The following is a 12,144-nucleotide window of genomic DNA, read 5'->3' as shown; positions in this document are numbered from 1 at the left end:
ACTCATCTTGGACCAACATGCTGCTCCGTTAAAGGCCATTCTCTTCATTGTGATATTTATGTCCTTGCCCATCAGTACAATGGTTCCTGCCTGACCTCTCCCCTTGTTTCACCTGGATAGGTCACCTCTGTCTAGGGATGTAGAGTGGTGGATGAAGGGGGAGGAATGCAGTTTGAGTGCTGTCACTTGAGACCGAGTTGCCACATTTGGCCTTTCTGAAGCTGTCGCTATGCTGGAGGTGGAGAGAGACTTCTCCATCTTCCCTGCAGCAGCCCTTAGAGGAGCCACTCCAGGGAGTTGATAGCCTGGTTAAACCTGGTGGCAGCCACATAGCTGTGGAGTTAATTTTCCTCCCGGTGAAGTACGTTAGTGCCACTTTGTGGATAAAATTATGCAGATCCTGACTGAGGAGTCTGAATCCTCTGAGGCTCAGCAGTGTCTTGAGGGCACAAACACCATGTCCTCCTGAGTTTCAGACAGTGCTGTGGGTTGGATCTTTGTCCTTCCTAGCTGGAGAAGGCCACCCACTGTTAGCTGAGATGATCAGTGTTTCCCCCTGGGACACAGGCTGTCCACTGGCTTGAAGACAGCTGAGGCTAGCATCCCTGAATGCTGACAGTTGCTTCCCAATGATAAATCATTGAAAAGATTGTCAGGACAACAAGGACCCTCAGATTTCCTTGATCCCAGAGACTAAGAAATCTGCATCTTAGTGAAGAAACAGCATGAGGTCTCCTTCCTTCACCAGACTCCCTGTCTCTTGCTTCTCAGCTGGAAATGCTTTTCAGACTGGGACTGAAACTATAAAAAGGAGGGGCAAACAGCCCAAGACCCCTCTCTCTCTCCCTGTCATAAATATAAAGGGAAGGGTAAACCCCTTTGAAATCCCTCCTGGCCAGGGGAAAGCTCCTCTCACCTGTAAAGGGTTAAGAAGCTAAAGGTAACCTCGCTGGCACCTGACCAAAATGACCAATGAGGAGACAAGATACTTTCAAAAGCTGGGAGGAGGGAGAGAAACAAAGGGTCTGTGTCTGTCTATATGCTGGTCTTTACCGGGGATAGACCAGGAATGGAGTCTTAGAACTTTTAGTAAGTAATCTAGCTAGGTATGTGTTAGATTATGATTTCTTTAAATGGCTGAGAAAAGAATTGTGCTGAATAGAATAACTATTTCTGTCTGTGTATCTTTTTTGTAACTTAAGGTTTTGCCTAGAGGGGTTCTCTATGTTTTTGAATCTAATTACCCTGTAAGATATCTACCATCCTGATTTTACAGGGGGGATTTCTTTATTTCTATTTACTTCTATTTTTATTAAAAGTCTTCTTGTAAAAAACTGAATGCTTTTTCATTGTTCTCAGATCCAAGGGTTTGGGTCTGTGGTCACCTATGCAAATTGGTGAGGCTTTTTATCCAACATTTCCCAGGAAAGGGGGGGTGCAAGTGTTGGGAGGATTGTTCATTGTTCTTAAGATCCAAGGGTCTGAGTCTGTAGTCACCTAGGCAAATTGGTGAGGCTTTTTACCAAACCTTGTCCAGGAAGTGGGGTGCAAGGTTTTGGGAAGTATTTTGGGGGGAAGGACGCGTCCAAACAGCTCTTCCCCAGTAACCAGTATTAGTTTGGTGGTGGTAGCGGCCAGTCCAAGGACAAAAGGTGGAATATTTTGTACCTTGGGGAAGTTTTGACCTAAGCTGGTAAAGATAAGCTTAGGAGGTTTTTCATGCAGGTCCCCACATCTGTACCCTAGAGTTCAGAGTGGGGGAGGAACCTTGACACTCCCCCTGCCCATATCACTCTCCACACCTGAGAAGACCAAAGAATCAGCTGTTGGACTCTGGGGGAGGGGTCCTGACCTGAACGTTCGGTCAGTAATGCTGTTGTAAGCATGTGGTGAGATGCTGCTTTGAATCTAATGTAGTTTTGTTAAGGTAGGTGCTGGAAAGCATTTTTATCTTTATTGTAACCATTTCTGACTTTTATGCCTCATTACTTGTACTCAAAACCTTTGTCGTTAATAAACTTGTTTTATCTAATCTGGTGTGTTTTAAATTAAAGTGTCTGAGTAACTCCATTAGGGTGGTAAGCTGGTGTATATTATTCCCTTAAAGGAGTAACAGATGTCATATATTTGGACTGTTCAGCGGAGGGCTGGGCATACAAGGCATACATTTCTGGGGGGGAATCCAGGACTGGGAGTGTATTGGGTTCACCTTCCAGTATAACCAAGGCTGATGAGAGCCAGAGTGTAACTCAAGTGTGGTTGTCAGGCTGTTGTTACACACAGACACTCAACATGGGGCTTGCATGCTGGAAGGCTGTTTGTGAGTGGCCCAGGTGGGAGCTACTTCAGCAAGGTGTTGTAGGGCAGGGGTGATACTGCCCCTCACTGGTCTCAGTTGCACCCTGGTATGTCACAAGTACCCATTGAAGTCAATGGAAAGGCTCAAGAGGCTTTGGACTGGGCTCACAATGCATACATTTGTTACTATTTCTACAGAGCTGTCATGGTGAATAGTGATTCTGGTTTCCACCCAACGGACAATCTCCGTGTGTCTGAAAACAGACGTGTTTTTAACCCTGAAGTTAACTTTTTTTTTTTTTTTTTTTTTTATGAGAATAATTTCTCTGTCAGTTGAATTTCTCTTGGGCCATTTCCAGATCTATTCATCATACAAATGAAGGCTCCAATCTTGCAGTGAGATCCGCACAGGTGTATACCTGTGCCTGTATAGAGCCCAGTTGACATGATGTGAATCCTTGCAGGTATGTGCGGTGCACCTGCACAGATCCATGTGCAAGACAGGGACCTAATGGACTGCAGAACATTTTAATTCTGGGATGTCCTGAAAGCAAACTATTTGGTGGCTGGTGACAGTTAGATTAGACTTCTAGGTTCCCCAGTCTGCTTTACAATCCCATCAGCTATTCAAAGAAACACCAGCATGAAAGGAAACACACAAACACACCTCAGTTTAAAATTAAACACAGTGAGGCAAGTGCCCTGTGTGACTTGCTCTAAACACTGCCAGCATATACAACATTGTGTTGACATCCTTTATGTGTGACATGATCAGCCTCTCCCAGTGCTCCGAGACGGGAGAGTGCATGGAAGTCATGGAATAATAGCACAATTTGGGTTTACTTTAATTCTTTCTCTCTTTGTTTAATCCTGTTCAAAGAAAAATAGCTATATTGTAGTAAGGTCAAATGTTACGTTTCTGTTGTTTACTGACAATGCAAAGGGTGCAAAAATCAACAGCAGATGGGACCAAGGCTCTTGAGTTGAGGTGTACCACATGTAATGTTTTCTTTTGACCTTGGCTTAGGAATTTAGCATATCTGATCTCATTAATTCATTAAATAGAAGGATATTGGTAGCAGCTCCACAGTTCAGGATGGGTTGAGATTTGTAGTCTTATTTGGCATCAAATCATATGATTAGGAATGGACTTTTTTTTTTTTTTTTACAGCTCCCAAATATGCACCATTTAACTCCTAAGGTACAAGTTTATTAGGACTAAAAATAGTTGGTTTGCATGGGACAGCTGGGAGGGATGGAAACTAAGCAGATTCTTAAAGCCATTGTTGATTAAGCAGTGAAATTCCCCATCAATTAGGAGGAGGGGGTGGGGAAAAGGCCCCACAAAATTCTGAAAGCTGTGGAGCAAAGTAGATGGTGAGTGTCACAGTTTCAGGGTAACTGCACCTCCGTCTCCTCCCTGTGGGCTGCTCCAGGAATGCCTCATCCGGTCTCCAGCTGTCACCTGTCTCTGAACCAGGACCTTTGCCTCACTCCCTTCTGAATGGGGGGTTGAAGTCTGCTCAGCTCCCTGTCTTACACTGAGTATCCCCCAGCAAGCCAGTCTGCTGACAGACCAGCATCTGGACGTGCTCTTTTTATGGTTGCCTACAAGCTCTTTCTCAGCAAAGTACATTTATTTTAAAGACAATAATTGTTCCTATATGCCTGCTAAAAGCTTACCAGCGGTCACCTATCAGTCTTATGGGGCCCTATTAAGCCAAAGACTTTTCAACCGTCTGCAAGATCTGGGGAACCCCGTGGGACAATCCTGCTGTTGGCTGGATGAAAATGAACACCCTGTGTCAGCTCAAGCTCATCTTTTTATACCAAAAGCTCTTCCTTTGGTGAAGTTTCTGGAAAACCTAGTTTGACTAACTACCCCGGGGGCTGTGCTGTTCCCAAGTTGTTTACAAGCTCCAGCGTACTACGCCCCTTCCCTAACTAATGCCCCTGTTTGTAGTTGCTGGAGTGGTAGTGGCAGTAACCTTCCTACAGGGGCTACTACACAATCCTATAGCAACCCATTGGTCCCCAAAGATACCGTAAGGCAGGGGTAGTCAGTAGGTGGGCTACAGGCCAAAGCCAGACCGCCAGATATTTTTGAATTGACTCCATAAGAACCGCCATACTGGGTCAGACCAAAGGTCCATCTAACCCAATATCCTGTCTTCCAACAGTGGTCAATGCCAGGTGCTTCAGAGGAAATGAACAGAACTGGACATCATCAAGTGATTCATCCCCTGTCACCCATTCCTAACTTCGGGCAAACAGAGGCTAGGGACAGGACACCATCCCTGCCCATCCTGGCTAATAGCCATTGATGGACCTATCCTCCATGAACTTATCGAGTTCTTTTTTTGAACACTGTTATAGTTTTGGCCTTCACAACATCCCCTGGCAATGAGCTCCACAGGTTGATGGTACGTGGTGTGAAAAAATACTTCCTTTTCTTTGTTTTAAACCTGCTGCCTATTAATTGCATTTGGTTACCCCTAGTTCTTGTGTTATGAGAAGGTGTAAATAACACTTCCTTATTTACTTTCTCCTCACCAGTCATGATTTTATAGACCTCTATCATATCCCCCCTTAGTCATAGAATCATAGAACTGGAAGGGACCTCGAGAGGTCACCTAGTCCAGTCCCCTGCACTCAAGGCAAATCTAAGTATTATCTAGATCATCCCTAACAGGTGTTTGTCCAACCTGCTCTTAAAAAATTCCCCATGATGGAGAGATTCCACAACCTCCCTAGGCAATTTATTCCAGTGCTTAACCACTCTGACAGGAAGTTTTTCCTAGTGTCCAACCTGAACCACCCTTGCTGCAATTTAAGCCTATTGCTTCTTGTCCTATCCTCAGAGGTTAAGTCGTCTCTTTTCCAAGCTGAAAAGTCGCAGCCTGGAACGGCTTCCATATGAGGAGAGATTAATCATACCCATAATCGTTGTTGCCCTTTTCCAATTCCAATGTATCTTTTTTTGAAATGGGGCAACCCCATCTGCATGCAGTATTCAAGATGTGGGTGTACCATGGAATTACAGCGGCAATATGATATTTGTCTCATTATCTGTCCCTTTCTCAAGTTTCAGAGTAGCAGCCGTGTTAGTCTGTATTCGCAAAAAGAAAAGGAGTACTTGTGGCACCTTAGAGACTAACCAATTTATTTGAGAATAAGCTTTCGTGAGCTACAGCTCACTTCATCGGATGCATGCCGTGGAAAATACAGTGGGGAGATTTATATCCACAGAGAACATGAAACAATGGGTGTTACCATACACACTGTAACAAGAGTGATCAGGTAAGGTGAGCTATTACCAGCAGGAGAGGGGAGGGGGGAACCTTTTGTAGTGATAATCAAGGTGGGCCATTTCCAACAGTTGACAAGAATGTCTGAGGAACAGTGCCAGGGAGGGGGGAATAAACATGGGGAAATAGTTTTACTTTGTGTCATGACCCATCCACTCCCAGTCCCTATTCAAGCCTAAGTTAATTGTATCCAGTTTGCAAATTAATTCCAATTCAGCAGTCTCTCCTTGGAGTTTGTTCTTGAAGTTTTTTTGGTGAAGAATTGCAACTTTTAGGTCTGTAATTGAGTGACCAGAGAGATTGAAGTGTTCTCCGACTGGTTTTTGAATGTTATAATTCTTGACGTCTGATTTGTGTCCATTGATTCTTTTACGTAGAGACTGTCCAGTTTGACCAATGTACATGGCAGAGGGGCATGGCTGGCACATGATGGCATATATCACATTGGTGGATGTGCAGGTGAATGAGCCTCTGATAGCGTGGCTGATGTTATTAGGTCCTATGATGGTGTCCCCTGAATAGATATGTGGACACAGTTGGCAGTGGGCTTTGTTGCAAGGATAAGTTCCTGGGTTAGTGGTTCTGTGGTGTGTGGTTGCTGGTGAGTATTCGCTGCAGGTTGCGGGGCTGTCTGTAGGCAAGGACTGGCCTGTCTCCCACGATCTGTGAGAGTGTTGGGTCGTCCTTCAGGATAGGTTGCAGATCCTTGATGATGCGCTGGAGAGGTTTCAGGGGACACCATCACAGGGCCGAATCACACCAGCCACACTTTCAGAGGCTCGTTCACCTGCACATCCACCCATGGGATACATGCCATCGTGGGCCAGCAATGCCCCTCTGCCATGCACATTGGCCAAACTGGACAGTCGCTACGTAAAAGAATCAATGGACACAAATCAGACGTCAAGAATGATAACATTCATAAACCAGCCGGAGAACACTTCAATCTCTCCGGTCACGCGATGACAGACCTAAACGTGGCAATTCTTCACCAAAAAAACTTCAAAACCAGACTCCGAGGAGCGAGTGCTGAATTGGAATTCATTTGCAAACTGGATACAACTAACTTCGGCTTGACTAGGGCCGGGGAGCGGCTGGGTCATGACACAAGGTAAAACTCTTTCCCCCCGTTTATTTTCCCCCCCTCCCCGTTCCTCAGACGTTCCTGTCAACGGCTGGAAACGGCCCACCTGGATTATCCCTACAAGGGGGCCCCCCCCGCTCCCCTTACCCGCTCCCCCTCCTGCCAGGGGGAGGGGAACAGCCCTGGCTGCTCGCGCCCGGGGCGGGCTCGGGGTGGCCCCAGCCCCGGCGGCCGGAGCCCGCACTCGGCGGGAGGCCCGCGCGGGGCCCGCTCCTGGGGCTGGGCCCTGCGCCCGCGGCGGGCGGCGGCCGGGCAGGGCTGGGGAGGTGCCGCGGGCGCCGGGGGGCGGGCCCGCTGCCGGCAGCGCCTCCTCCCTCCCGGCCGGGGGCAGTGTCCCGGCTCGGCCGCGCTGGGGCGGCTCTCGGCGGGCCGGGCTGCGGCTCCGCAGCGAAGGGACGCGAGGAAACGGAAGCGCCGGCTGCGATCGCCGCCCCGGCCCGCCCTAATCCGGGCCCTCCGCGGCGGCCGGGCCCGCGGGCAGAGCCAGCCGGCCGGGAGCCGCCAGCCCGCCGCCGCCGCCGCCGCCGCGCTGTGAGTAACGGGCCTGTCACCGTGGCGACAGGGCCGGGACCCCCCTCCCCCCCGCGGCGCTGCAGCTGCCCCTCCCGCAAGGCCTCGGGGCTATCCCCGTAACCCCCCCCCTCGGGGACTGCAACTCCCCCCCCCACCCCCGCGAGTCCGGGGCTCCCCCCATATCCCCCCCTGCAGGGCGACACACACACACACACACACACACAGTGCTCCCCCCCCATATCCCCCCCTGCAGGGCGACACACACACACAGCGCTGCCCCCATATCCCCCCCTGCAGGGCGACACACACACACAGCGCTCCCCCCCCATATCCCCCCCTGCAGGGTGACACACACACACAGCGCTGCCCCCCATATCCCCCCCTGCAGGGCGACACACGCACACACACACACACACAGTGCTCCCCCCCCATATCCCCCCCTGCAGGGCGACACACACACACAGTGCTCCCCCACCATATCCCCCCCTGCAGGGCGACACACACACACAGCGCTGCCCCCATACCCCCCCCTGCAGGGCGACACACACACACAGCACTGCCCCCCCATATCCCCCCCTGCAGGGCGACACACACACACACACAGCGCTGCCCCCCCCCTGTATCCCCCTCTGCAGGGCGACACACGCACACAGCGCTGCCCCCCCATATCCCCCCCTGCAGGGCGACACACGCACACAGCGCTGCCCCCCCATATCCCCCCCTGCAGGGTGACACACACACACAGCGCTGCCCCCCCATATCCCCCCCTGCAGGGCGACACACACACACAGCGCTGCCCCCCCATATCCCCCCCTGCAGGGCGACACACACACACAGCGCTCCCCCCCCATATCCCCCCCTGCAGGGCGACACACACACACACACACACACACAGTGCTCCCCCACCATATCCCCCTCTGCAGGGCGACACACGCACACAGCGCTGCCCCCCATATCCCCCTCTGCAGGGCGACACACACACACAGCACTGCCCCCCATATCCCCCCCTGCAGGGCGACACACACACACAGCGCTGCCCCCCCCATATCCCCCTCTGCAGGGCGACACACACACACAGCGCTCCCCCCCCATATCCCCCTCTGCAGGGCGACACACGCACACAGCGCTGCCCCCCCATATCCCCCCCTGCAGGGCGACACACACACACAGCGCTGCCCCCCCATATCCCCCCCTGCAGGGCGACACACACACACAGCGCTCCCCCCCCATATCCCCCCCTGCAGGGTGACACACACACACAGCGCTGCCCCCATATCCCCCTCTGCAGGGTGACACACACACAAAGCGCTGCCCCCATATCCCCCCCTGCAGGGCGACACACACACACACACAGCGCTGCCCCCATATCCCCCTCTGCAGGGTGACACACACACACAGCGCTGCCCCCCATATCCCCCCCTGCAGGGCGACACACACACACAGCGCTGCCCCCCATATCCCCCCCTGCAGGGCGACACACACACACAGCGCTACCCCCCATATCCCCCTCTGCAGGGTGACACACACACACAGCGCTGCCCCCCATATCCCCCCCTGCAGGGTGACACACACACACAGCGCTGCCCCCCATATCCCCCCCTGCAGGGCGACACACACACACAGCGCTCCCCCCCCATATCCCCCCCTGCAGGGTGACACACACACACAGCGCTGCCCCCCATATCCCCCCCTGCAGGGCGACACACGCACACACACACACACACAGTGCTCCCCCACCATATCCCCCCTGCAGGGCGACACACACACACAGCGCTGCCCCCATACCCCCCCCTGCAGGGCGACACACACACACAGCACTGCCCCCCCATATCCCCCCCTGCAGGGCGACACACACACACACACAGCGCTGCCCCCCCCTGTATCCCCCTCTGCAGGGCGACACACGCACACAGCGCTGCCCCCCCATATCCCCCCCTGCAGGGCGACACACGCACACAGCGCTGCCCCCCCATATCCCCCCCTGCAGGGCGACACACACACACAGCGCTGCCCCCCCATATCCCCCCCTGCAGGGCGACACACACACACAGCGCTGCCCCCCCATATCCCCCCCTGCAGGGCGACACACACACACAGCGCTGCCCCCCCATATCCCCCCCTGCAGGGCGACACACACACACAGCGCTGCCCCCCCATATCCCCCCCTGCAGGGCGACACACACACACAGCGCTCCCCCCCCATATCCCCCCCTGCAGGGCGACACACACACACACACACACACACAGTGCTCCCCCACCATATCCCCCTCTGCAGGGCGACACACGCACACAGCGCTGCCCCCCATATCCCCCTCTGCAGGGCGACACACACACACAGCACTGCCCCCCCATATCCCCCCCTGCAGGGCGACACACACACACAGCGCTGCCCCCCCATATCCCCCTCTGCAGGGCGACACACACACACAGCGCTCCCCCCCCATATCCCCCTCTGCAGGGCGACACACGCACACAGCGCTGCCCCCCCATATCCCCCCCTGCAGGGCGACACACACACACAGCGCTGCCCCCCCATATCCCCCCCTGCAGGGCGACACACACACAGCGCTCCCCCCCCATATCCCCCCCTGCAGGGCGACACACACACACAGCGCTGCCCCCCCATATCCCCCTCTGCAGGGCGACACACACACACAGCGCTCCCCCCCCATATCCCCCTCTGCAGGGCGACACACGCACACAGCGCTCCCCCCCCCATATCCCCCTCTGCAGGGCGACACACACACACAGCGCTCCCCCCCCCATATCCCCCTCTGCAGGGCGACACACGCACACAGCACTGCCCCCCATATCCCCCCCTGCAGGGCGACACACGCACACAGCGCTGCCCCCCCCCGTATCCCCCCCTGCAGGGCGACACACACACACAGCACTGCCCCCCCATATCCCCCCCTGCAGGGCGACACACACACACAGCGCTGCCCCCCCATATCCCCCTCTGCAGGGCGACACACACACACAGCGCTGCCCCCCATATCCCCCTCTGCAGGGCGACACACACACACAGCACTGCCCCCCCCCCGTATCCCCCCCTGCAGGGCGACACACACACACAGCACTGCCCCCCATATCCCCCTCTGCAGGGTGACACACACACAGCGCTGCCCCCATATCCCCCTCTGCAGGGCGACACACACACACAGCGCTGCCCCCCCCCGTATCCCCCCCTGCAGGGCGACACACACACACAGCACTGCCCCCCATATCCCCCTCTGCACGGCGACACACACACACACACAGCGCTGCCCCCCCCCGTATCCCCCTCTGCAGGGTGACACACACACACAGCGCTCCCCCCCCCATATCCCCCTCTGCAGGGCGACACACGCACACAGCACTGCCCCCCATATCCCCCCCTGCAGGGCGACACACGCACACAGCGCTGCCCCCCCCCGTATCCCCCCCTGCAGGGTGACACACACACACAGCGCTGCCCCCCCCCGTATCCCCCCCTGCAGGGCGACACACACACACAGCACTGCCCCCCCACGTATCCCCCCCTGCAGGGCGACACACACACACAGCGCTGCCCCCCCCCGTATCCCCCTCTGCAGGGCGACACACACACACAGCGCTGCCCCCCCATATCCCCCCCTGCAGGGCGACACACACACACAGCACTGCCCCCCATATCCCCCTCTGCAGGGTGACACACACACAGCGCTGCCCCCATATCCCCCTCTGCAGGGCGACACACACACACAGCACTGCCCCCCCCCGTATCCCCCTCTGCAGGGCGACACACACACACAGCGCTGCCCCCCCATATCCCCCTCTGCAGGGCGACACACACACACAGCGCTACCCCCCCATATCCCCCTCTGCAGGGTGACACACACACACAGCGCTGCCCCCCATATCCCCCCCTGCAGGGCGACACACACACACAGCACTGCCCCCCCACGTATCCCCCTCTGCAGGGCGACACACACACACAGCACTGCCCCCCCATATCCCCCTCTGCAGGGCGACACACACACACAGCACTGCCCCCATATCCCCCTCTGCAGGGCGACACACACACACAGCACTGCCCCCATATCCCCCTCTGCAGGGTGACACACACACACAGCGCTGCCCCCCCCCGTATCCCCCCCAGCAGGGCGACACACACACACAGCGCTGCCCCCCCCCGTATCCCCCCCTGCAGGGCGACACAGACACACAGCGCTGCCCCCCCCCCGTATCCCCCCCTGCAGGGCGACACACACACACAGCACTGCCCCCCATATCCCCCTCTGCAGGGCGACACACACACACAGCGCTGCCCCCCCCATATCCCTCTCTGCAGGGTGACAAACACAGCACTGCCCCCCATATCCCCCTCTGCAGGGCTACACACACACACACAGCGCTCCCCCCCCCCGTATCCCCCCCTGCAGGGCGACACACACACACAGCGCTGCCCCCATATCCCCCTCTGCAGGGCGACACACACACACACAGCACTGCCCCCCCACGTATCCCCCCCTGCAGGGCGACACACACACACACAGCACTGCCCCCCCCCATATCCCCCCCTGCAGGGCGACACACACACACAGCGCTGCCCCCCCATATCCCCCCCTGCAGGGCGACACACACACACAGCGCTGCCCCCATATCCCCCTCTGCAGGGCGACACACACACACAGCGCTACCCCCCCATATCCCCCTCTGCAGGGTGACACACACACACAGCGCTGCCCCCCATATCCCCCCCTGCAGGGCGACACACACACACAGCGCTACCCCCCCACGTATCCCCCTCTGCAGGGTGACACACACACACAGCGCTGCCCCCATATCCCCCTCTGCAGGGCGACACACACACACAGCGCTGCCCCCATATCCCCCTCTGCAGGGCGACACACACACACA

General features: G+C 55.9%; 1 protein-coding gene across 4 annotated transcripts in view; it reads left to right on the top strand.

Annotated features, from left to right (window-relative positions):
* The window catches only part of DPP8 (dipeptidyl peptidase 8), a 62,339-nt gene that overhangs the window by 1,592 nt on the left and 48,603 nt on the right, over positions 1 to 12,144 (top strand). For 3 of the 4 annotated variants that reach the window (XR_013636454.1, XM_073304357.2, XM_078854680.1), the window contains exon 2: positions 4,479 to 4,721. The gene's annotated coding sequence lies outside the window, so the exon portion shown is untranslated. Of the gene's footprint in view, positions 1 to 4,478; positions 4,722 to 7,051; positions 7,282 to 12,144 lie in introns of those variants that run through there. The other variant, XM_073304356.2, reaches the window with a different exon arrangement.

Source organism: Lepidochelys kempii, chromosome 10 (genome assembly GCF_965140285.1).
Source record: "Lepidochelys kempii isolate rLepKem1 chromosome 10, rLepKem1.hap1, whole genome shotgun sequence".
NCBI lineage: Eukaryota > Metazoa > Chordata > Testudines > Cheloniidae > Lepidochelys > Lepidochelys kempii.
This window is presented reverse-complemented; position numbering and strand designations above follow the sequence as displayed.